Source organism: Podarcis cretensis (assembly GCF_951804945.1).
Source record: "Podarcis cretensis genome assembly, chromosome: 10".
NCBI lineage: Eukaryota > Metazoa > Chordata > Lepidosauria > Squamata > Lacertidae > Podarcis > Podarcis cretensis.
Genome location: NC_137179.1, coordinates 23,047,413 through 23,069,240, shown reverse-complemented (window position 1 = coordinate 23,069,240; position 21,828 = coordinate 23,047,413). Strand labels below are relative to the sequence as shown.

The following is a 21,828-nucleotide window of genomic DNA, read 5'->3' as shown; positions in this document are numbered from 1 at the left end:
AAAGCAACAACGCAATTCTTCCAGGGATAAATCCAGAACTCCTTACCCGGAGGAGTCTACATATTCTTCACATGCTGCCAACATTTGCATAGCTTGCCTTGCCAAGTAAACCCATTAAAATACCGTAGACTCAAGGAATACTATCTGTCCAAGCAGTAGTATGCATTCAAACCACAGCAATGCTTTGACATCCTTCGACATCCAAATGTCGCTCTCAACATAAATATAGCTCCTGAAGCCTTTCTTCTTTGATGGCTGAAAGTGGGACACAAGTGCATTTTAGTGAATGAGTCAGGAGGGGATGGAAAAAGCTGCAGGGCTCACATTTAACTTCGGTTGCCCCACGTTTTTCTTTGATTGGAAGTAGTGCAGAGAGTGAGCACACTGATTTAAAAACCCACCGAATTTTTAAAATGCCTTTTAAAAAAATGTTCATACAAAATGCTATGAGCACTGTTGGATTAGGCCCAGGGAAGCAAAATAAAAGTCCAGATGTTTGCTTCCACTTAAAAATCATAAGCAGGAGAAGTACAGTCATACCTCAGGTTGAAGTAGCTTTGGGATAAGCATTTTCGGGTTGCGCGCTGCGGCGACCCTGAAGTAATGGAGCACGTTACTTCCGGGTTTCGCTGCTCGCGCATGCGCAGATGGTCAAAATGACGTCACAAGCATGCGCAGAAGCACCGAATCGCGACCCGCACACACGCAGACACGGGTTGCGTTCGCTTCTGGATGTGAATGGGGCTCCGGAACGGATCCTGTTCGCGTCAAGAGGTACCACTGTAAAATAATTCGTTACATTTCTATTTGTCTTTCCTCCAAGGAGCTCAAGATGACACACGTGGTTCTCTTCCTCTCACCCACTTTATTGCCACAACATCCCTGCAAGGGAGGTTTGGCTGAGAGTGACTGGCCCGATAGTAACATAGCGTGCTTAATGGCAAAAGTTTTGAACCCGGGTCTCTCCCATCCTGGTGCAACCCTCTAACCATTATGCAACACTTGCTCATATGGACACCATAAGAGGAAGGCACAGGTCCCCAAGCCATTGAAAGTAACATTTAAAAACTCTTAAAACAGCAGGGGTAGCTGCGGCATTGCCTGCCTCTAATTGCAACGCAAACCGTAACCATTTGGTGCTCAAGGCTTTGGTGCAAATGCGCTTCACTCCATAGAGCTGAAGCAGACCAATTCTCTAAGCCAGGGCGTCCCACTCCAGGTATACAAAAAGATCGTGCTTTGGAAGTGCAGCACCACAAGTGGGAGGACAGCCCTCTGGTGACCTGCTGCCAACTAGGAGGAATTAACACACATTTAATCACACAGCAGACTGATCAGGCAGAAAGGCTCCTAATGAGCCAACCACATTCCCAGGGCAACAGAGCATCAGCCACAGGGCTGTTCAGGCCAAGAATGAATATTGCCTCTAAGAAGGATCTTCTAATGAAGGGCTGCTCAGGTCACTGTTCATTTTTCTTTCCAAAGCAATTTCAGAGAAGTGTTGTTGTTGTTTTTTTTTTGGGGGGGGTGTCCTGGAGGTGAGTGTGCTTCTGTACTATATTCAATGCAATTGTGGGGAAAGGAGAATTTACTTGCTTTGAAAAGTAGCTCTGGGCCTTTAAGAAGCCCCTCTCCCCCCTCCCACCCCCTGCTCTCTCATTACTTCTGAAGACAGCATTATACAAAGCCAGTGAGCTAAAGAAAAAAGAAAAAAAGTTTTCCATGGTGGGGGGGGGGGAGTGCATTGTCTCTTACACAATACTTCTTGAAGAAGAGAAAGAAAGAAAAAAATAACCCAAAGCCTCTGGAGTCTGTCCACTTGGGAAATTTGTTAGAAGCAATGGACAGAGCCTGGCAGGAAAAAAAGTATAGTTAGCAGTTCTTCTCACTTACGTGTATACAACAGAAATAGCAGCTTCATTTATGGGAGTCCAAGATTTGGGATGGGGGTTGGGGAAGAGGATAAGAAGAAAATGAAATTTGAGGGATATAGCTCAGTTGGTTATGTGGTCTAAACCACTGAGCCTCTTGAGCTTGCCTATCAGAAGGTCGGTGGTTCGAATCCCCGCAACGGGTGAGCTCCTGTTGCTCTGTCCCAGCTTCTGCCCATCCTAGCAGTTCAAAAGCACACCAATTCAAATAGATAAATAGGTACTGCTGTGGCGGGAAGGTAAACAGCGTTTCCGCGTGCTCTGGTTTCCGTCATGGTGTTCCGTTGCAACAGAAGCGGTTTAGTCATGCTGGACACATGACCCAGAAAGCTGTTTGTGGACATACGCCGGCTCCCTTGGCCTGAAAGCGAGATGAGCACTGCCACTGGCGGACGAAGGGGGGGGCGGTCCATCCTGAGTGCCATCGGGGAGTGCCATCACGGTCGACCCCATCCCCGGGACGCTCAGCACTCGCTGCTGGGACACTGACCACTCATGCCCCAGAATGCTCACCACTTGACACGTGCCACGCCCCCCCCCCCCCCGCAGGTGGCACACCCCACCCCCTGGGATGTGTGCCAGCCATGCCCCCAGATGTACGCCATTCCCAGTGCTTCGCCACTGAGCACTGCAACCCCATAGTCGCCTTTGACTGGACTTAACCATCCAGGGGTCATTTACCTTTATACTGACTGTCAGCAGTTCTATAGGTTTCACGCAGCAGACATTCCCAACCCTATCTGGAAATGCCAGGGATTGAACCTGGGACTTCTGAATACAAAGCAGATGCTCTACCACTGGTCAACGTAACAATAACTTAACACTTGTGTGGTGTATTTTCAAGCATTCAGCATGTTTCACGTGCGTTGTCTTGTTGTAATCTTTACAACAACCCTGCAAGGCAAGTTAATATTATTATCTCCCAGTGTAACAAATGGAGGTGGTTAAGACTGAGAGGGGAATGGTATGCCTAAAGCCACCTAGGGATCACACACTAGAGGTCAGCTCTGAATCAGGGACTTCCTAATTGACAGCTCAGTTTCTCCGGCCACTATATTAGCCCCATCAAGCAAAGGAGGATCAGAGCAGATTATTCTCACCCATTCAAAGGCCCAGTCTACTTGGAACCTCTGCTGCCTAGATGCACTGAAAGAAAGGGAAGTTGGGAAGAAGAGAGGAAGAACTGCCTGACGGTAAGAGCTCTTCGACCATGGAACGGGCTACCTTGGAAGATGGTGGACTCTCCTTCATTGGAGGCTTTTGAACAGAGGTTGGACAGCCATCCGTCAGGGGTTCTTCAGCTGTAGTTTCTGCATTGCAGGGGGCTGGTCCAGATGGCTCTTGGGATACGTTCCAACCCTACAATTCTATGATTCTGCATAAGGTACAACAAGCACCTGGGACATAGCAACACCCATGGAGCAGTCTGCAAACAATGAATGACCATCTCCAAACTAAAAGAGGCAGCTTTCCGTTTTGTTCAATTTCTGTCATGATGCCCGAGAAACTCTTCCGTGCATGTAAGTGGTGTATGATTCACTTCCTTGTGGAGTGACCCCACTTGGAGAGGATATAAGAATGAAGCTACTACACCTGAGGGACCGATGACATGGCTCTCCCCCCCCCCATCTGACCCATCTTCAAACAGTTGACAGTCTGCTGGGAGAAAGGCAGGGCCCACAATATTTCTTCATTCACACCCCACATACTCTCTAACAGTATGAGAGCGCACTACAGGATAGCAGCTCCCAAACTGCTTTGTTCTCATGTGTGAAAAGGGATTATCAGTGGGATGGTGCGTTTTAACATTACGTTTTAGAAATGCAAGGAAAATTATGAGAAAACGTTTCTTGTTAGTATGAAGTGTGATGGGACTTCACGTTCCATCATTGTAATGGGGAGTGACTGCCCATTCCCCCACTAGATACTCTTCATTAACTTCTCCATCTCTCCAGATGTTTTGGACTACCACTCATCCTTAACTACCCGCCAGGCTGGGAATTGTAGTCCAAAGCATCCAGAAGGCACCAGTTTGGGGAAGGCAGCCCTAAAACCTTAACCAATGGGATAAGGTATTTGCTATGCACAAGGCATAATTTCCACCAGCTCTTTAGCACTGGACCTAGCACCATTTTGAGAGCGCATGTGCTTCGGTTGTTTTTGGAAAGAGTTCAAGCTCCGAAACAAGACCAAGGGCCTTCAAGTAACAAATCTTCCGAAGGAGACTGAGGGTTTGGCAGGGCGGGGAAAGGAGGAGAACTCTGGCCAGGGCAGAAGGAGAAAGGCAGAGACACCCATCATCCTGGGGAGATCTAGAAACAGCAGGAGCGGAGTTTGGCCTTGTGGTTAACTTTCATGGGCCATAAACTGGCAATGGGAGAGGGCAGGATGTCAAGTCCCAGCTGGAAGCCCCTCACCATTACAATGACCTTAGGAGTGCCCAAAGCATTCTTGGGAGGGATGTGGAAGAGGACAAAGCAGCCATCTGATACTGTCACACAACTGTCCAGAAGGGGATGGGAGGAAGAGGGCAGGAGAAGAAATGAGATCGCTTATCTATAGGGTGGATGGTGGAAAGGATGAAAAAAAAATCCTTAGAACAGCAAGCTGCTGGACACTCTCTCACACATGCACCCAAGGCTACAGATTCCCAGGGCCATGTGACCAGGAGCTTCCTCTTGCCAGGCCAAGTTAGACCCCGCTGTGACCCTTCTCTTCCACACATTAGTTCCTGCCCGTTTCTGTGCTTCCGAAGAGGCGTTTGTTTACTGTCCTATCATAGGCATGCAGGAAGTGGCCTTGAAATGAGCTGTAATCATCTTTCACCAGCAGCCGCTCTTTGGCTCCTTTTCTAATTTCAGTTCCCCCTTCCTTCCTTTCTTCCTATCCCAACATACGCAACACACACACACACACCACCCCCGCAATCCACAGGAGCCACTGAAAAAAGAAAGTCAAACCACACAGGGTTTTCCCCTAATCGGGAGGCTATGTCAAAAAGAAGCTCTAAGACTCCAAGGTCAGATCTGCACCAGAAACACTTGCAACAGGTTGCTATCAAGATGGACAACTGGACTTTTGGGGAACCAGGACAGGACAAGTGAATGCCTGCAATTCATTAGGCAGGAATCTGTGTACATCAAATTGCACCAGGTTTCTCAGAAATCAAATGTGGCTCGATATTGGGGGAAGCAGCTCTCTCTTCTTCTATTTGTGCAAAGTACCGTATTTTTTGCACCATAACACTCACTAGAAAGTAAGGGGAAATGTCTGTGCGTGTTATGGAGGGAATGCCTACGGGTGGCATACCTACGGATTTTCCTCCTCTAAAAACTACGTGCGTGTTATGGTCGGGTGCGTGTTATAGAGCGAAAAATACGGTAATCCAAATCCAAAGTAACGCTAGGAACAATTCAAAGGAAATTCTGTGTGGATTCTGCACTTAAATTTTCAATCAAGCCAGTGCAGTTACATTTTCTGAACTTAAGTTCATATAAGGATTCCCCCTCTCCCAAGTTAATAGGACAGGGAAGTAGGGGCAGAAATTCATAATGAAAGGAACACACCCGCATAATACGCAAAAGTCCAAATACAAAGCAGATTTTCAGAAATGAAGCCACACTCTTACATGCTGTTCATCTTCCAAATTACAGCAGCTTATTCTTTCATTCTAGATGGTTTGATCTAAATGGTCAACACAGTGTTCACTGCAGAAATCTTCCTCTCCTCCTCTTCCTCCATATTTATACTAATAAAAACTGTTCTCCATACGTGGTCATGCATTTCACATGCACACAATAATCCTTATAAAAAATGATCAGTTAGACAAGCCAGTAGTGTGTGACTGAGCTAAAGAAAGACATGAGTCACTAGATAAATAGTAGTAAAGACACCTGGAAAAACTAAGATTGCAGGTTTTAAGTTTTCCCCATCTTACAAAACACAGGTTTTGTCATAGTTACAACAGCACAGCATACTGATGGTTAGTTGAGAATGCAAATAGTTTTACTAAACAATTATATAATCAACAAATAGAGAGGTAAGAATACCAAGAGGTTAGGGTACATATCTTCAAAGTATAACCAAAATGTTACTAAACTGAATGTGAATTACAGTATATGAATGGAGCATTCTGCTATCCATGTGTGTGTCATTCAGTACCTTTGTTAAAGGTGCCCATGTTCTCCTTGGGAATAAAACCATTGAACACAGTGGGACCTACTTCTAAGTAAATATGCAAAAGATTGTTTTGCAGTTTGATTGCTCTTGTACAAATGGTTAGATTGGTGGCCTGATTCAGTGTAGGGATGCTATTGTAGACATGCCTTGGTGTTCAAAGCAAGCATCCTCCTAGCAGTTACTTTGTTGCACCATTAACTCTTTCCAAGCATTGCCATTAAAATTAATATCCAGGTGAAGTCTTACTTAGAAATAGTTTGTTTTCATTAATGATAGAATCATCTCCCTCCATTAGGCGCTATCTCTGCAACATTTTATAAAACTATGTCCATTTCCCCAGCTGTCTCCCACCCAAAAAATGAAAAATGCTCCAAACCACTATTGCTGTATCTCCCCACAATCTTGCATTTTTGGGGGGAGGGGCAGCAGCTACAGCCATACTTAGCATGTTAGATAAAGCCATGATGCAATATAGGTTGTATAACGGCATTAAGGTTTGAAATATAACCAATTTATTCACCTTTGGATTACATTAGAGCCATTTATTTGGGAATTTTCAAAAGCCAACATAGAAGACCCCACACGCCTTCAAAAAGATGGCATCGTTCCTAGTTTTACTCCTTGTTAAGTGTCAAATGGATGCCACTCACTTGCTAAGAAAACAGCATCCTCTTCCTCAGTCATAAGTGGATGTGTGTTTAGATATCTAAACACAGCCACGGGCTTAGATAATACATTATTTAGGTTTGAGCCACTTCAAAATGCTTAAAGAAAGACACACTGTGTCACCGTTTAGGATTCCTAGAGGGAATTTAAACAAAGCAAAACAAAACAAAGCTTCAAGGTTATCAGACTACGCAAAACACAAAAAGTGACATTCGAGACAACAATAAGTTCATATGTAGAAGACGGATGTGCAGAAGACAAAACGCTAACAGGAAAACCAGGAGTGGTGCTCAGCTCTCATCTGGGAAGAACATAGCCCTAAACTCCTTCCACCCCATCCTTTTCTCTATTTACAGCATTTCCTGTGACAAGGAAGCAGAGACACAAAAGCCCTGCTATGGCCTGTGTGCAGAAGCTGGGTCCCCCATTCTTCCACACAGGTCAGAAAGATTCATTTCCTCCGGGATCTCAGCAAAAAAGAAGCTTGACCTACATTGTATAGAATCAGAAAAGATGGAGAGGAAGTTCCCCAAATAAGCAAATAATATTCTAGCAAACTAGTGGCAGGATTTAGGGTTGGGGGGCGAAAGAAAACACACAGCATCTGTTCAAATAACGTATTTGTGTAAAGGTTGGAACTTGCTGATGAAGTGCTATATAAAAGTCCCAAAGTTTCTGGGTTCCAATTCACATCGGCCCCAACAAGCATGGGCAATAGTCAGAGATGATGGGAGCTGGGAGTCTGTGGCATCTGGAGGGCACCATGTTGGCAGAAGGATAGCCAAGTATATATGGGAGGGGGGAGAGAAATACCCACTCTTATTTATCCAGTTCTGTAAAGATGATGCACTGTAAAGGGTGAGTGACATATATCACAGCCAAATATCACAGTCAAATATAATACAGTGGTACCTCGGGTTAAGTACTTAATTCGTTCCAGAGGTCCGTTCTTAACCTGAAACTGTTCTTAACCTGAAGCACCACTTTAGCTAATGGGGCCTCCTGCTGCCACTGCGCCATCGCTGCACGATTTCTGTTCTCATCCTGAAGCAAAGTTCTTAACCTGAGGTACTATTTCTGGGTTAGTGGAGTCTGTAACCTGAAGCGTAGGTAACCCGAGGTACCACTGTATTTCAAAAGGGTACAACATTTGAACACAGTGCATATATGACTCCCATTTCTTTATGAACTAAATACAAGGCCTAGTGAAGAATGGATCGCACCATATAAATCAATGTAGTGGGAACTCAAAAGCCATCCAATTCCCTGAATCTAGGCAGAATCTCCAGAACACGAACATGAATTCTTTCAGGTAGGAACATCAGCCTACCTGAAACCCACCTCTTCCATGAGGTATTTGACTTGGTCTCCGTTCACATCCCATAGTAAACAAAGCTAAGCACAGAGCTGCATTTGCGGCACATTAATCTCTAATCCTGGTTATCTTGTCCATTCTTGCCCTCTCTCTGCTGCTTTGTTAACCTTGTCTTGCCCCCCTTCCTACTTTCCCCTCCTCAAACGTCTCTTTTTCTGTTGAAATTTAGATTGTAAGATAGATCCTCAGGGCAGTGGATTGTCTTTTGCTACTCTTATAAGGTACTAATGTACTGATGGAACTAGATAGACAAATGCAGTGGCCATAATTCTGTGGTACAGCACATATTTGTATATACAGGCAACAACGAATTGATATGCGTCCAACTGAAGCAAGACTGCACATGCGGGGATCATGCCAAATTAAGAAGTGACTTTAAAAATGGCGAAAATAGCCCTAAAAGAGTCCATAAAGGGCAAAAAAGACACAAAAGCAGCACCTAACAATCCTACAAGCCTTTGCAAATGCAATCCCAGGAGTCCTTGTACTGACTGTTGAGGCCTGTGGAGAGTTGGGAGTTTGAGCAAGGAGGTTTGGAGGGAGTGGCTGTGGTGGAGTTTGGCATCTGGTAAGTGCTGCTGGTTTTAAAAGGGGTTTTTAAAGGGTTTCAGGAGGTTTAGAGGGTGTTTGCAGGCTTTTCCAATGGTGTTTCAAATATGCGAGATTGTACGTAAACTTGTGGTGCCTTGGAACGTAACCCCCGTGCAAATGGGGAGTTGTCTGTTCAGTCCCCAGCATCCTCACTTAAAAATTAGTTTAGGAAAAGACGTCTGCCTGAGATATTTATATCAGCACTGCTGATCCTAGAAGATGCTTTCATGCTAAGACCAATAGTCAGATTCGGCATATGGTAGCTTTGTATGTTCACACACAAAAAAACAAATTAATATGATAGTGTGGTCAAAGGAGAAAACTGTAAGAAAGGAACACTTCATACAAAACTTTATTAATATGTGGGTATGTTGAGACATTTGAGAGTATGGTTTCCGTCACAAAGAGAGAACCAACTGGGAAATCTACTAAGATAAAGAACACCTGCTGGCATAGTAAGAACCTCGCAATTATAAATGCAAACTCCATTACTAGAGACATCTGAAAGATAATGGAGGAAGTCAGGAATACGCTAGATCTAGGTTTCCCATCTCTCTCAGCTCTTTCTTCACGTTATAAAAGAGAGCTTACGATTTTAAGACAAAACGAAAAAGCTAACGTCGTTATCAGCAGGCAAAGGGGCACTTTTAAAGGTCTGCCTTTTTGTTCACCCCCTGCAACATCACAGCTGAACCGAGGCCGCTTTGGAAAATGAGAAGCAGCACTGGTGCATGCGCATGCATTCAGATACCGAGTGTGTCGGCATTGTGCTATAGCTGCCTCTAGTCACAGTTGGCCATCTGCTACTACGGCCAAAGGGAGCACGTTCCCCGCTTTGCTTTTCCAAAGGAATGTAGCTCTGAGAAGCACCATTCCTCCTGAACTAGGGAGGGAAATTTGAGAGTGCCGAGTCCTGCCAGGGGAAAGGAAGTGTGGGGGAGGGAGAACACTGTGATGCCGCAGTTAACTGGGTCATTGTACTGATGGCCAATAAGACAAAAGCAAAACACAGCAGCCTAAAAAGAGCGTGCTAGAGGAGGAGAAGAGAGAGAGGTCTTTCCTCCTCCTTTCACGCATCTCTCTCTTTTAGCCTCCCCCATGCATACGTGTGCCCACACAGTGTCATAGATTCACAGCGCTATTCTCCAAAACGAAACCAATACAGGATAAGGAACTGAAGACCCCAGCAATGAAGATGCAAAGCCCTTGAAATCTGCAAATGCAATTTTTGGAAGCAAAGAATGGTATGGCCTGGAGATAAAGAGGTTTTTGGTTTTAAGCCTCTGAAATGTATGTTTTAAAACACCACAGTGAGGGGAACAGGAAGGTCCTACATCTGGTATGCTATTTTTCAGAAGCCTCTTATTTTCCACCTTTGCAGAACTGCAGGGATATTTCTGTACTTCCAAGATATCACAGCATCCAAAAAAGAAAGTGCCATGATGATCAGGACTGAGGTCTATTTCACATGTCATGGATCTATCAAACTATGGCTTACAAGCCTGCTGGATATTTAGGAAACTGCTGCTGGTCTCCCATTCCTAATCAGTACATTCCCTCCAGCCAATAATACAGAAAGAAAACACATCCATGAAAACAGATAGAAACCAGGAAAGAAAACTGAAAAATGAACCGCTTCGCTATCACATGCAACATTTTTATTATTATTTTATTTTTTAAAAAAACATTACTAAAGTGTTTAAAATGCAAACAAATAAAATCAACAAATTTATTTCAATGGCCCAAGCATCTTATGAGCAACCAAGCCAGCTGAATATGCTCGGGAATAGACAAGAGAACAAAGGTTTTCTCTTCCCTCACTGGTGGTTTCCCCCGCCCCCATCCGTGGACAGATTAAAGGTCAGCAGGTGGCGCTGTGGGTTAAAGCCTCAGCGCCTAGAACTTGCCGATCGAAAGGTTGGCGGTTCGAATCCCTGCGGCGGGGTGCGCTCCCGCTGCTCGGTCCCAGCGCCTGCCAACCTAGCAGTTCGAAAGCACCTCCGGGTGCAAATAGATAAATAGGGACCGCTTACCAGCGGGAAGGTAAACGGCGTTTCCGTGTGCGGCTCTGGCTCGCCAGATGCAGCTTTGTCACGCTGGCCACGTGACCCGGAAGTGTCTCCGGACAGCGCTGGCCCCTGGCCTCTTAAGTGAGATGGGCGCACAACCCCAGAGTCTGTCAAGACTGGCCCGTACGGGCAGGGGTACCTTTACCTTTACCTAATACTTAAGGCACACAGACTTATCCATTCACTCACTCAATCATTTTACTAAATTTATGCCCAACATTTTCTCCAAGGAGCTATTCAAGTTAGTGCACATAGTCCCTTGCTCCAATTTTATCCTCACACAGCCCTGTGCAGTAAGGTAGGCTGAGACAGTGACACTTGGCAAGCTTCATGGCGAAGTCCAGGTCTCCCTGGCCTAAGTTCAACACTTGAACCACAAAACCAAATAGGTAGCTAAGGCCACATCTCAATGATATTTCAGGAGGTGATCTGCCATTTTGCTAAGAGGCTGTGACAGGTCCCATCAGCACACAGCCCAATACCCAAGAGGAAATGTGGATTCTTGTTTAAAAGTATTGTGTATGTGTGTCCACCATCAGCCTCATGCTGTTTCCCCCGATTTAAGTCATCCTCTCCATTTAGGGGGGAAAGATGCAGGCTTTCATTGGTTTATAATGATCATTGACTATGTGAGTGTTTGGATTCACCTCGATTTTAAGATGATGGTTCCCTTTCAGGATACCCCACCCTCCAAAGAACGGAAAATTCCAACAAATGAGCAGGAATTCCTCCGGCTAGGAACTGGAACATTTCTAGCACCTTATAAAGTAATGTTTGGCTGAGGCTGGCTATTAAAGAAGCTGCTAAGAAACACCAGTATTGTCCTGTGAAGTTTGCATCATTCTGCTCCATAAATGAAAAAAACAACAACAACCTGGATTTTGTTCCCTTTTTTTAAAAAAAGGAGGAGGAATCCCAAGAGGCTGATTACCCAGAGGACTTCCACCCTTCCTGCTTTGTTATATTGTGTATACACAGAGGCGTGCACTGCATACTCCTCTCTTGGCTGCTACAAAACTATTGCTTGGCGAGAAACCAGCTGAACATCTGCAAAGGAGAGGGAGGGTCTACCCTCCTCTTCTCTTCCAGAACAACCTTAGCACTTGTACCTTGGTACGAGCTTTGTATCCCCCTAACGCAGAAGCCACACCCTAGGCCTACGCAACCATCCTGTTATGCTCATCCTCACCACCCACAATTCCTGCCCAGCTGAAAGCCTTTTCAAGTTATCAGAATGTAATTGCAACCATTTCACTTATTAAGGCTGGGTGTTTAGTCTTCATCCACCCTGCTGAACATGTAACAAAGCCTTGTCTTCAACTTTGACTCCTCACTCACCATATCAAGTCCGCTGCCAAGTCATATTACCCTCTCTTTACAAAAATATGAACACTCTCGGCAAAAAACCAAGTTCACACCCTGATCGCCTCTCACCTGGACTAGAATAGCCTCCTCTTTTATTGTCTCACCTCAACCCAGCGTTCTGTTTACCCTACTCCATTTCCAGCTCCATCCTCTGTTAACTCCTGTATGTTGATTTGAAATGGTATACAGCTTAGGGCATGGAACTTTGAAAAGCGCCATCATCACATATTAATGGTATTAAGTATTCCTCCTGCCATATGCATTTTACTTCTTCGTCAGAAATTGCATTCATGTGCCAATCTAATTTATTAATGGACTAGATTTTCTTAATTGGATGGTACCATTTGGATAATAACATCACAGCTTACCTATTTTGTGTGTCCCGCTAAACACTATTAACCGTGAACACAACATTCCGATTACTCTCCCTCCCCCCAAAAAGGAAAATAAAGAAAGGGAAAGGAAAGGAAAGCAAAACCACTTTAAGTGGGTCGTGAGGGTCTAATCCTTTTCACTGCCCATTGGTTGTACCCCCAAATTATGCTCCTACTTGCCAACCCACTCCTCCACCCTGGGTTTTTAGACATCTGCTCACTCTAAACAAAAATAACAGTCTTTGTCAGGGGTTTGCTAGAAGCATGCAACATGTCTTTGTATGTTAAATGTTTTGTTAGGTCCTTAGAAATGTCTTTCAAGCTAGCTCAAAACCGCAACTGGTGCCCTTTCCACCTCTCTTGGCACTCATTATTTCCACTTAAGCCAAACGCCAGACTGGCTTTGCATGTAGACTACAAATGTTTGCAACAGCTTATGGCACTTTTGCCCCATCAGGCAACATCAAGCCTATCAGGGAAAGACAGACACCTTGGATGAAAATGAAAAAAAGCATCTCTCTTTTTCAAAAAACAACAACAATATCTCAGGCGTGTGTTATTGTGATACATTAAGGATAACCAGCAGATTTTAAATGGTTTTCTTTTCAAGAGATGTGTTCTTTTCCCTTTAAATTTTAATCTTAATTGCTAGTTGGGTGCCTCTTGCAGAGTTCAAAGGCTACTCAACAAGTCAGTTACAACTAACACCTGAACTCTCGCCAGGCCTCCGGGCTTTGATCTAGCAGCTCAATTTTTGCAAAGCTTGTCCTAATTGCAAACATTATTGCTTAGGGAGTGTAACCAACAGCTGCATCTGCACAGGCACCCTGTAGCTCCCAGCAACATCCCTCAACTGCTAGCCAGGGCCAGGGGAGTAGGGAACAGGCCACTATTCATGTCCTTACTGACCACAGCTGCCAAGTGACACCTGAAAAAGGACAAGGTGGTGTTTGCCCTGTGTGGACGCTGACATAAATAATTACAACAGGCTGCTCAAACACACATGTGCAGGTGGGTGCACCTGCACTGGTCAAAACGGAGGCACTGGCTGGCAATTTCAACGGCCACTATGCTGCTGCTGCTTGCTAAAGAATAACTTTAGATGATACCACCAGAAAGAAAAAGAAAAGAGGATGCTGCTGCTCAAAACCAGAAGTGGATGAGCCCTAATAGGAGCAACTTCCCTCCTAAAGCGGTGCTATGGGCCTGCCAGCACTCTCTTATTCCAACATGCTATCAGGCTGATGTAATCATTGCTATATGCAAGCCTATTCATCCTCAGTCCTGGCAGAGGAGCAGCGCAATTATCGCTCTTGCCTGAGCTGCTTGCAGTAATGCAGTTTGTCAGCCAAAATTGTAGGAAGGAAATGGCGAGGTTAACTCTGATGATTTCATGGCTTTGTAAATGCAGTTCATTAAAAAGGCACACAACTGAGAAGATAAGGAATATACGCCTAAGCCAGGCAAATGATTCATCTAGCCCAGCGCTATCAATCCTAACTAACCTTGGCTTCAGGCATGCATTAGTTGCAGGAAAGCATGATCTCATGGAACTCACCAAATCTTTGACAGATGGAGGGCTGGTTCACAGACATGTATGCTCCAGTTACCCCTATATATCAGAGGCAGTCACAACATCCTGGATCTTGTACCTGGTAAATCTGTCCCCATTTTTGCCTTTGGAGGGGCATGTTAAAATTCTGTTAGTTGAGCTAGATTTATCATTCCTTAGAGGTCCAGCTCCTGAAGAGAAAACTTGGGTCCAGATCCACCTTATCTCTAGTGTGCATACCTGCAGATACATGCACATCTATGCTAAGGCACCATGTAGTGCACAGCCTGCGATTTCACATGGCAACAAAGATCATCTTGAACTGTTAGGCAAAGGCAATTATGCTTTCCTAGTACAGTCGTACCTTGGTTGTCAAATGGAATCCGTTCCAGAAGTCTGTTCCACTTCTGAGAATGTTCGAAAACCAAGGTGCAGCTTCCGGTTGGCTGCAGGAGCTTCCTGCACTCAATTGGAAGCTGCGGAAGCCACGCTGGGCGTTCGGGTTCCAAAGAACATTCACAAACCGGAACACTCATTTCCAGGTTTGCAGCGTTCAGGAACTAAAACGTTCGAGTCGTAAGGTGTTTGAGAACCAAGGTACGACTGTACATGTCTCTAACCAAAAGAACAGGCACTGTCATAGCTTATCACTTGAAAAGTAAATAAACTGTTCATCATGATGGGAACTAGCCTAGCTTCCCCCTCTTTTCTCCTCTGGTGTGACTGTGATGAGGTGATCAGGAGCCTTTGCTTCCCATTTTGATTAACCACAGTTTAGTGATACATTGGACGCGGGTGGCGCTGTGGGTTAAACCACACAGGGCCTAGGGCTTGCCGATCAGAAGGTCGGCGGTTCGAATCCCCGCGACGGGGTGAACTCCCGTTGCTCAGTCCCTGCTCCTGCCAACCTAGCAGTTCAAAAGGACCTCAAAGTGCAAGTAGATAAATAGGTACCACTCCGGCGGGAAGGTAAACGGCGTTTCCATGTGCTGCTCTGGTTCACCACAAGCGGCTTAGTCATGCTGGCTACATGACCCGGAAGCTCCCTCGGCCAATAAAGCGAGATGAGCACCGCAACCCCAGAGTCGGTCACGACTGGACCTAATGGTCAGGGGTCCCTTTACCTTTACCTAGTGATACATTGGAGCCCTAAACTGTGATGAAATCCTAACCACTGTTTGCTGAAACAAGCCAGCTTCATCAATCACATATTGAAGTTGACTTGTTTCAAACAAACCATAGTTAAGATTATCCACATTTTGGGGAGGTCATACAAATATGAGAAGCTGCAGTCAAACAAAAAAGGAAGCAAACCTTTTGAACTGCTCCTCTCAGCCATGCTGGAAGTGGAGAAGGAGGGGGGGAAATGTGCAGGCCTGTGGAAGGGAGGCTGGCTGGGCTTGTTCCCATTGCGATAAACCATGGCTGAATCATGACATATGAACACAGTCATAGGAGCTGCATATGTTTCCTGCTCCCTCAATTAGATTCTGGGTTTGGAAGGATTAATGCTCCATCTTCCAAAAGTAGCCCACTTAGAATTACCCACGTGTGAGTGCTCTAGGACCTAGAGCATTGCCTGCATGAACTACAGTACAGATTCAAAGCTCAGCCTGGCCAGATATTCACTTGCTTTTTGTTTTTCCACCGCCTCATCCCCATTTTCTCTTGTTGTGGGCCTCTTTCCTCACACCCACTCTCCTCCTGTCATGTGAGCAGACTTTCCAGCATGGTTGGCCAGTAGCCAACGCACAAGAAGAGAGAAGAAATCATTCGGGGAAAGCAATTTTCTGCTCCTTTCCATCACATAAACGTCACCCCCTCCCCTCTCCCCAGCTTGCAAGACTACTGCAGAGCAAGAACTTTTACAGCTGTTTGGATAGCCTGGAAATCTCTTGCTCCAAGCAAAGCAGCAGTGAGCTCAGCCCTTCAGTGTTTGGTGAACAAAGCAGCATGTTCGCTGCATCACCACTTCCTTTTCTCAGGCCTATCCAATCAGTCCCAAGTCGTTCCCCCACAGTGGTGCACAAATCTCATGCATCTGTTCGCATCAACCCCATTCCTGCCTTATGCACCCACAAGTAGAGATGGCTCAACGTTCCACTGTGGCCACATTTCACCTTACTGGGCCTCAGCAGAATCTGCGCACCTTCCAGGAATCTTCCACACTACAACCCTGACTGTCCTTATTCCAAGACCAAGCTGCATGAAGAACAGTCACTTGTCAATCAAGTCGCCCACTGATACAACTGCAGCTGAACAGGATTTCCTGGGACTGTGCCATCGCAGTGGCTGAAAGACTGCAATCACTGGAGTTGCCGTCAGAAAGTTGCATCTATTGTCTATGAAGATCTCCGTTGGCATGATATTGTTCACCATTATCAGAACATATATCACACGAACCATCTTCCTCGCTCCAGAAACTCTTCCACACAAAATAAATAGCCTATGCACTGAGCACCACACAGATATCTCCAAATCAATCCTATCGCTTAAATTTGCACATTTGTAGAGGAGTCAACTGCAGCTGGTTCCACTTCACTGTCTTATAATTTCTAAGCTGCAACCAAGCTATCAGTATTCAGACATGAAAAGCCTAAATTGACTATTTATAATGTTGGAGTGTGTGTGTGCACACATGGAGGAAAGGTTGTCATTTTCATTCCTTACGTTTCACTTTTCTAAAAAAAAGTGTTGAAGAGCATTCACAATCGCTGTCTCTTTTTTAGAGCGAGAATAACCTAACCTGTGTCTTGAGCTATGTCAAGAGGCTTTTTGAAGCGTATTCTATAAACGTCCACGGTCTAGCTCTCGGCATCATTTATGAAACAATGCTTCTGAAAAAACACTTGAGTTCGTACTTCAAGTGACAGCGACACCTAAGTTAAGTTTACTTAATTAAGTTCACCGTAGTTCACTTAGCATGAAACTTGCATGAGCAAGCAAAAGGAAGAAGAGGGTTTATTTTGATTTATTTGCTCTCCTTGGTTCCTCCTTATCTGAGCCAAGGACAATGGGATAGTCGTAACAGTTAAGGCATAACCCTGTTCTTTTCAGCACCCTGTTCTCAGAGTGGCCAACCAGATGCCTGTGGGAAACCTGGAAGCAGGACCTGAGTACAGTGGTACCTCAGGTTAAGTACTTAATTCGTTCTGGAGGTCCGTTCTTAACCTGAAACACCACTTTAGCTAATGGGGCCTCCTGCTGCTGCTGCGCCGCCGGAGCACGATTTCTGTTCTCATCCTGAAGCAAAGTTCTTAACCAGAGGTACTATTTCTGGGTTAACCGAGTCTGTAACCTGAAGCGTATGTAACCCGAGGTACCACTGTACAAGAACACACTCTCCTCTGTTTCCAGCTACTGGTATTCAGATGCAGTACTGCCTCCAACTGTGGAGGAGGAGAGCAGCCACCATGGCTAGCAGCCTTTGATAGGCCTCTCCTCCAGGAATTTGTCTAACCCTCTTTTAAAGCCATCTTCTTAGGCTGAGGGTTATCACTGCCTCACGGAGGAGCAAGTTCCATAGTTTATCTATGCGCTGCATGAGGTTGGACTTGGGTTTTTCTGTCCTGGCTCTTCCAACATTCAGCTTCACTGCAGGCCCGTGAGTTCCATGAGAGATGGAGAAAAACCTTTCTCTACCCACTTTCTCCATGCCATGCAAAAATGGTTAAACTTCTATCACTTCTTCTACTTGCCTTTTCTCTAAACTAAAAAGTCGCAAGCACCGTAACCTTTTTTCATGGCTCTATCGCCTTGATTGCGCGGGTTGCCCTTTTCTGACCTTACAATATCCTTTTTGAGGTGATTACCTTGCTGGTGTAACTCTACAATGGAAACTAATAAAGGGGAAAGAGGGTGGGAGCCAGATCAGTGTTTGTAGGCAACTAATCAGTTGCTCAGTCTCCCGCTGCTTAGACTTTGTTCACAACCACATTTCCCAAAAGGAAAATTTCATTGCTAGCGGCTGAAGTGGTTGTCTACATGCGTTTTTGCAAGCTCCCACATGCTGGGTGGGTGAGGCTTCGGAGAGGCGGAAACTCAGCTCTCAAAGTAAATCGATGGGGAGAGATGTAGCGTGTGCAAGGAAAAATTCCATTCAGAGGAGTAATAGTCTAACACAGAATTTCCTCCTACCTTTGGAACCGGTTGCTCCTCTTAGATTCTGATCAGTCAGTGGAAATCCAGACAACAGGAGATGGAACGTTTTTTCACTCAAGTGAGTATACACAGGGAACTCAAACAGGAAATACTTGTTTTTCTTGCTATGAGATTGATCTTCACACCTGTATCTTGGTCTGAAGCTGAAATGGGGGAAGGCTGCTATCTAATATTGTTTCTTGTTTTTGAAAATATAAAGAGATAAGCAACTACCTGACGTTTAGAAGGCATCTGAAGGCAGCCCTGTTTAGGGAAGTTTTTAAGGAATGATGTTTTAATGTATTTTTAATCTCTGTTGGAAACCGCCCAGAGTGGCCTGGGAGGCCCAGCCAGATAGGCGGGGTACAAATGATAAATTACTATTATATTATTATTACAAAGCATAAAACTGTACTCTACTACACCAGAGGAGGAGGAACATGGAAGGGCCATGACTCAGTGGTAGAAATTCATTTCGTTTAAAATCACGACATGTCTAAGCTTGGCACCCAAAGACAATAGAACAACACAGGTGCTAGATGAATGTTATTGAGGAAGGAATTCTGCAACAAGTGGGGAATCACCAATGAGAAAGAGTCCTACTTCTGAGTAAACATGCACAAGATTCTGCTGTAAGGCTGCAATCCTGTGAACACTTACTTGGGAACAACTCACAAAGTATGTAACACACTACAAAACTTCTGTCCAATCCAATTACAGGAGATACAAATAGATAAAATGAGTGCCAATATAGGTGCAGGAATATGCCAGCTTTCAGATTTCAGACCTGTACAGCATAATCCAATGTGTGTTTCCTCAGAAGTAAGCTTAATTGTATTTGATGGAGCTTACATCTATTTTAGCGGGAAGGTAAACGGCGTTTCCGTGTGCGGCTCTGGCTCTGGCTCTGGCTCTGGCCAGAGCAGCGATGTCACGCTGGCCACGTGACCCGGAAGTGTCTCCGGACAGCGCTGGCCCCTGGCCTCTTAAGTGAGATGGGCGCACAACCCCAGAGTCTGTCAAGACTGGCCCGTACGGGCAGGGGTACCTTTACCTTTACATCTATTTTTGGGACGCGGGTGGCACTATTGGTTAAATCACAGAGCCTAGGACTTGCTGATCAGAAAGTCGGTGGTTCGAATCCCCACGACGGGGTGAGCTCCCGTTGCTCGGTCCCTGCTCCTGTCAACCTAGCAGTTCGAAAGCACGTCAAAGTGCAAGTAGATAAATAGGTACGCTCCAGCAGGAAGGTAAACGGTGTTTCCGTTCACTGCTCTGGTTCACCAGAAGCAGCTTAGTCATGCTGGCCACATGACCTAGAAGCTGTACGCCAGCTCTCTCGGCCAATAAAGCGAGATGAGCGCCGCAACCCCAGAGGCGGTCATGACTGGACCTAACGGTCAGGGGTCCCTTTACATCTATTTCACAATGCAGTCTTTGAAACTGAAAATTGCATACTTTTGCAGTCACCTAAGCAGGTCTATTAAAGTCTTTATAAATAATAAAATTATCTCCCTTCCTTTGAAACCAGCACAGAAATGGAATACAATGTATGTATCTTCTGTGTGTTTTTGTCACCAATAGCCAAAGGTTTTAAACAAAAGCTCAGGTAATAAACACAAAATAGTAAATAAGCAATAAGGGTTGGCAGGTCCTGAAAAAGTAGCTGGTTCCACGCCAACTTGCAATTGTGTTACTCCATCAGTTGCTAAATTCCTTGGCGGTTCAAGGAAAGCAGCCACAAAGTTTTACTAGGACAATAAAAACAAAACCCGTCCCAAGCACACTCAGTAACCCTCACACAGCAAAAGAGCCACATGGACTTACCGCAGGAGTATAAACAAAGATTTGTTAACCTGTCATTGGCCAGTACCAAAGTGTAGCACTTTTTTGTGGTTTATCACCCTGGCACAGAAACTTTCAAGGTATATCTATAGCGCACTAGAGACTTAAACTGGTTCAAAAAGTCAATCTGTCTCCCAAGGGAACCCTGGGAACTGGAATTCTGTTGATCTCTAACAGAAACTTTCAGCATGCTCACCAAATAAGAACCAGGATTCTTGGGGAGGGAAAAGGAGACAGTACAACAGTATCCACCACCATTCCATCCTGTAAATCAGGGGTGAGGCACCTCAGTCCCAGGGGCCAAATGCAGCTTCCAGGCCTCTATCTGGCCCTCGGGAATCTCTACAGGCCGAAGGCCAGACCACCCGCTGGCCCTGCTCTGCACCTGCAAATGCTTTGGGACTTGGCTGGAGCGCATCCTGAAAGTATATTGATGCCTTTTGCTTTAAAGTTAATTCTCTCTTACTTACAGAGATCGCACATTGAACCAAGACTAAAACTTGTTAGGTATTTTGCACTAATACTGACTGGAAAAATCACTGCCCTCTCCATTTTTTCTTAGCAAAGTGGTCTAGATGTCACACTGGAAAAGCCAAAACGCCACCCACAAATTGGCAGAGAGGAATTGCTACATTGCCGCAAGCAGCTGGGTCTTGCCCAGGGCAGTGTGCTCCTTCAACGGACCTTGCCAAACAAGGGAGCAGGCGACCATGAATAAAAGCTTTGGTCTCTGAAAAATACAGTGCCAGATCTTAGGCCACCAAGGAAGCATCACAGAAGGTTTGTTCCATCAATCGCTTCCACAGGGCACTTTCTGCAACAGATTGCAAGGGAGGCAAGGTGCGGCGAGGGTTCGGCTACCATAATCAGTTCACTCCTTTTGTTGTAGATGCCTCCACAGTTTATATGTGAATGGGAAAGACATATTAATAAAAGGAGCATGGCTCTGCCCAGTCATATCTTGTTTAACTCTTAACACCCACAGAAAAAGTGGGAATGGTTTAAGTGTCTGTGATGCCATTAAAGAAAAGCAGATTTTATCCTGGTAAGTGCCTAGACAGGATGCAGTCCTTCCTCACCATGGAGTTTCTAAAACAAGCAATGCCAATGTGATGTCTTCCAGATGCTGTTGGACTTCAACTACCAACATCCCCAGTCAGCATGGCCAAAGGTAGAAATATATAGAGGACAAGATTCATGGGAGCTGCAGTCCCACAACATCTGGAGAATGTAATAGCGGCCACCCCCCTGCTGCAAAAGCATTGCAGCAAACTAGTGATGCTACCTAAAAGAATGTTTCTGACTATCCATTGCACCACATAAAATAAAGGCTCAACGATGGCTGGAAGCACACCCAACTTTATCCTGGCACCTGTCTTCCCTAGGCCTACTAATATGTGGGCAGTTTCACTAGGGTTACAAGCAAGGAGTTGATGCTGGACCAACACATCAGTGTCAAAAGCATGACAATAGCAACTGGGTTCTTAATCCACCCAAGCCAATGCAAGGACAAGGCAGCTACCGGTAGTTAATGGCCATCATTTAAAGGGCACCATTAGCTGGGAAGGTTATTGGGCTTACCAACTGCAACCAAATTCCAAGTGCCACGGAAAGTATTTCATAGTATATACCCCATGTTGAGACAACTATTGCAGGTTATTCAGAACGCACACACAGAGGAGTTTCTTCTTTTTCCTTCAATTTGTACAGCACATGGATATTTTAAAAAGTAATAGTAACT

General features: G+C 45.2%; 1 protein-coding gene and 1 long non-coding RNA gene across 5 annotated transcripts in view; one reads left to right on the top strand and one right to left on the bottom strand.

The window, feature by feature from the left end:
- The window catches only part of DENND2A (DENN domain containing 2A), a 64,373-nt gene that overhangs the window by 39,895 nt on the left and 2,650 nt on the right, over positions 1–21,828 (bottom strand). The window lies entirely within an intron of this gene.
- On the top strand, positions 18,159–21,461 carry LOC307225708. Its single transcript, XR_013843148.1, has 3 exons — positions 18,159–18,325; positions 20,655–20,867; positions 21,211–21,461. It is a non-coding gene; the product is annotated as an uncharacterized lncRNA (long non-coding RNA).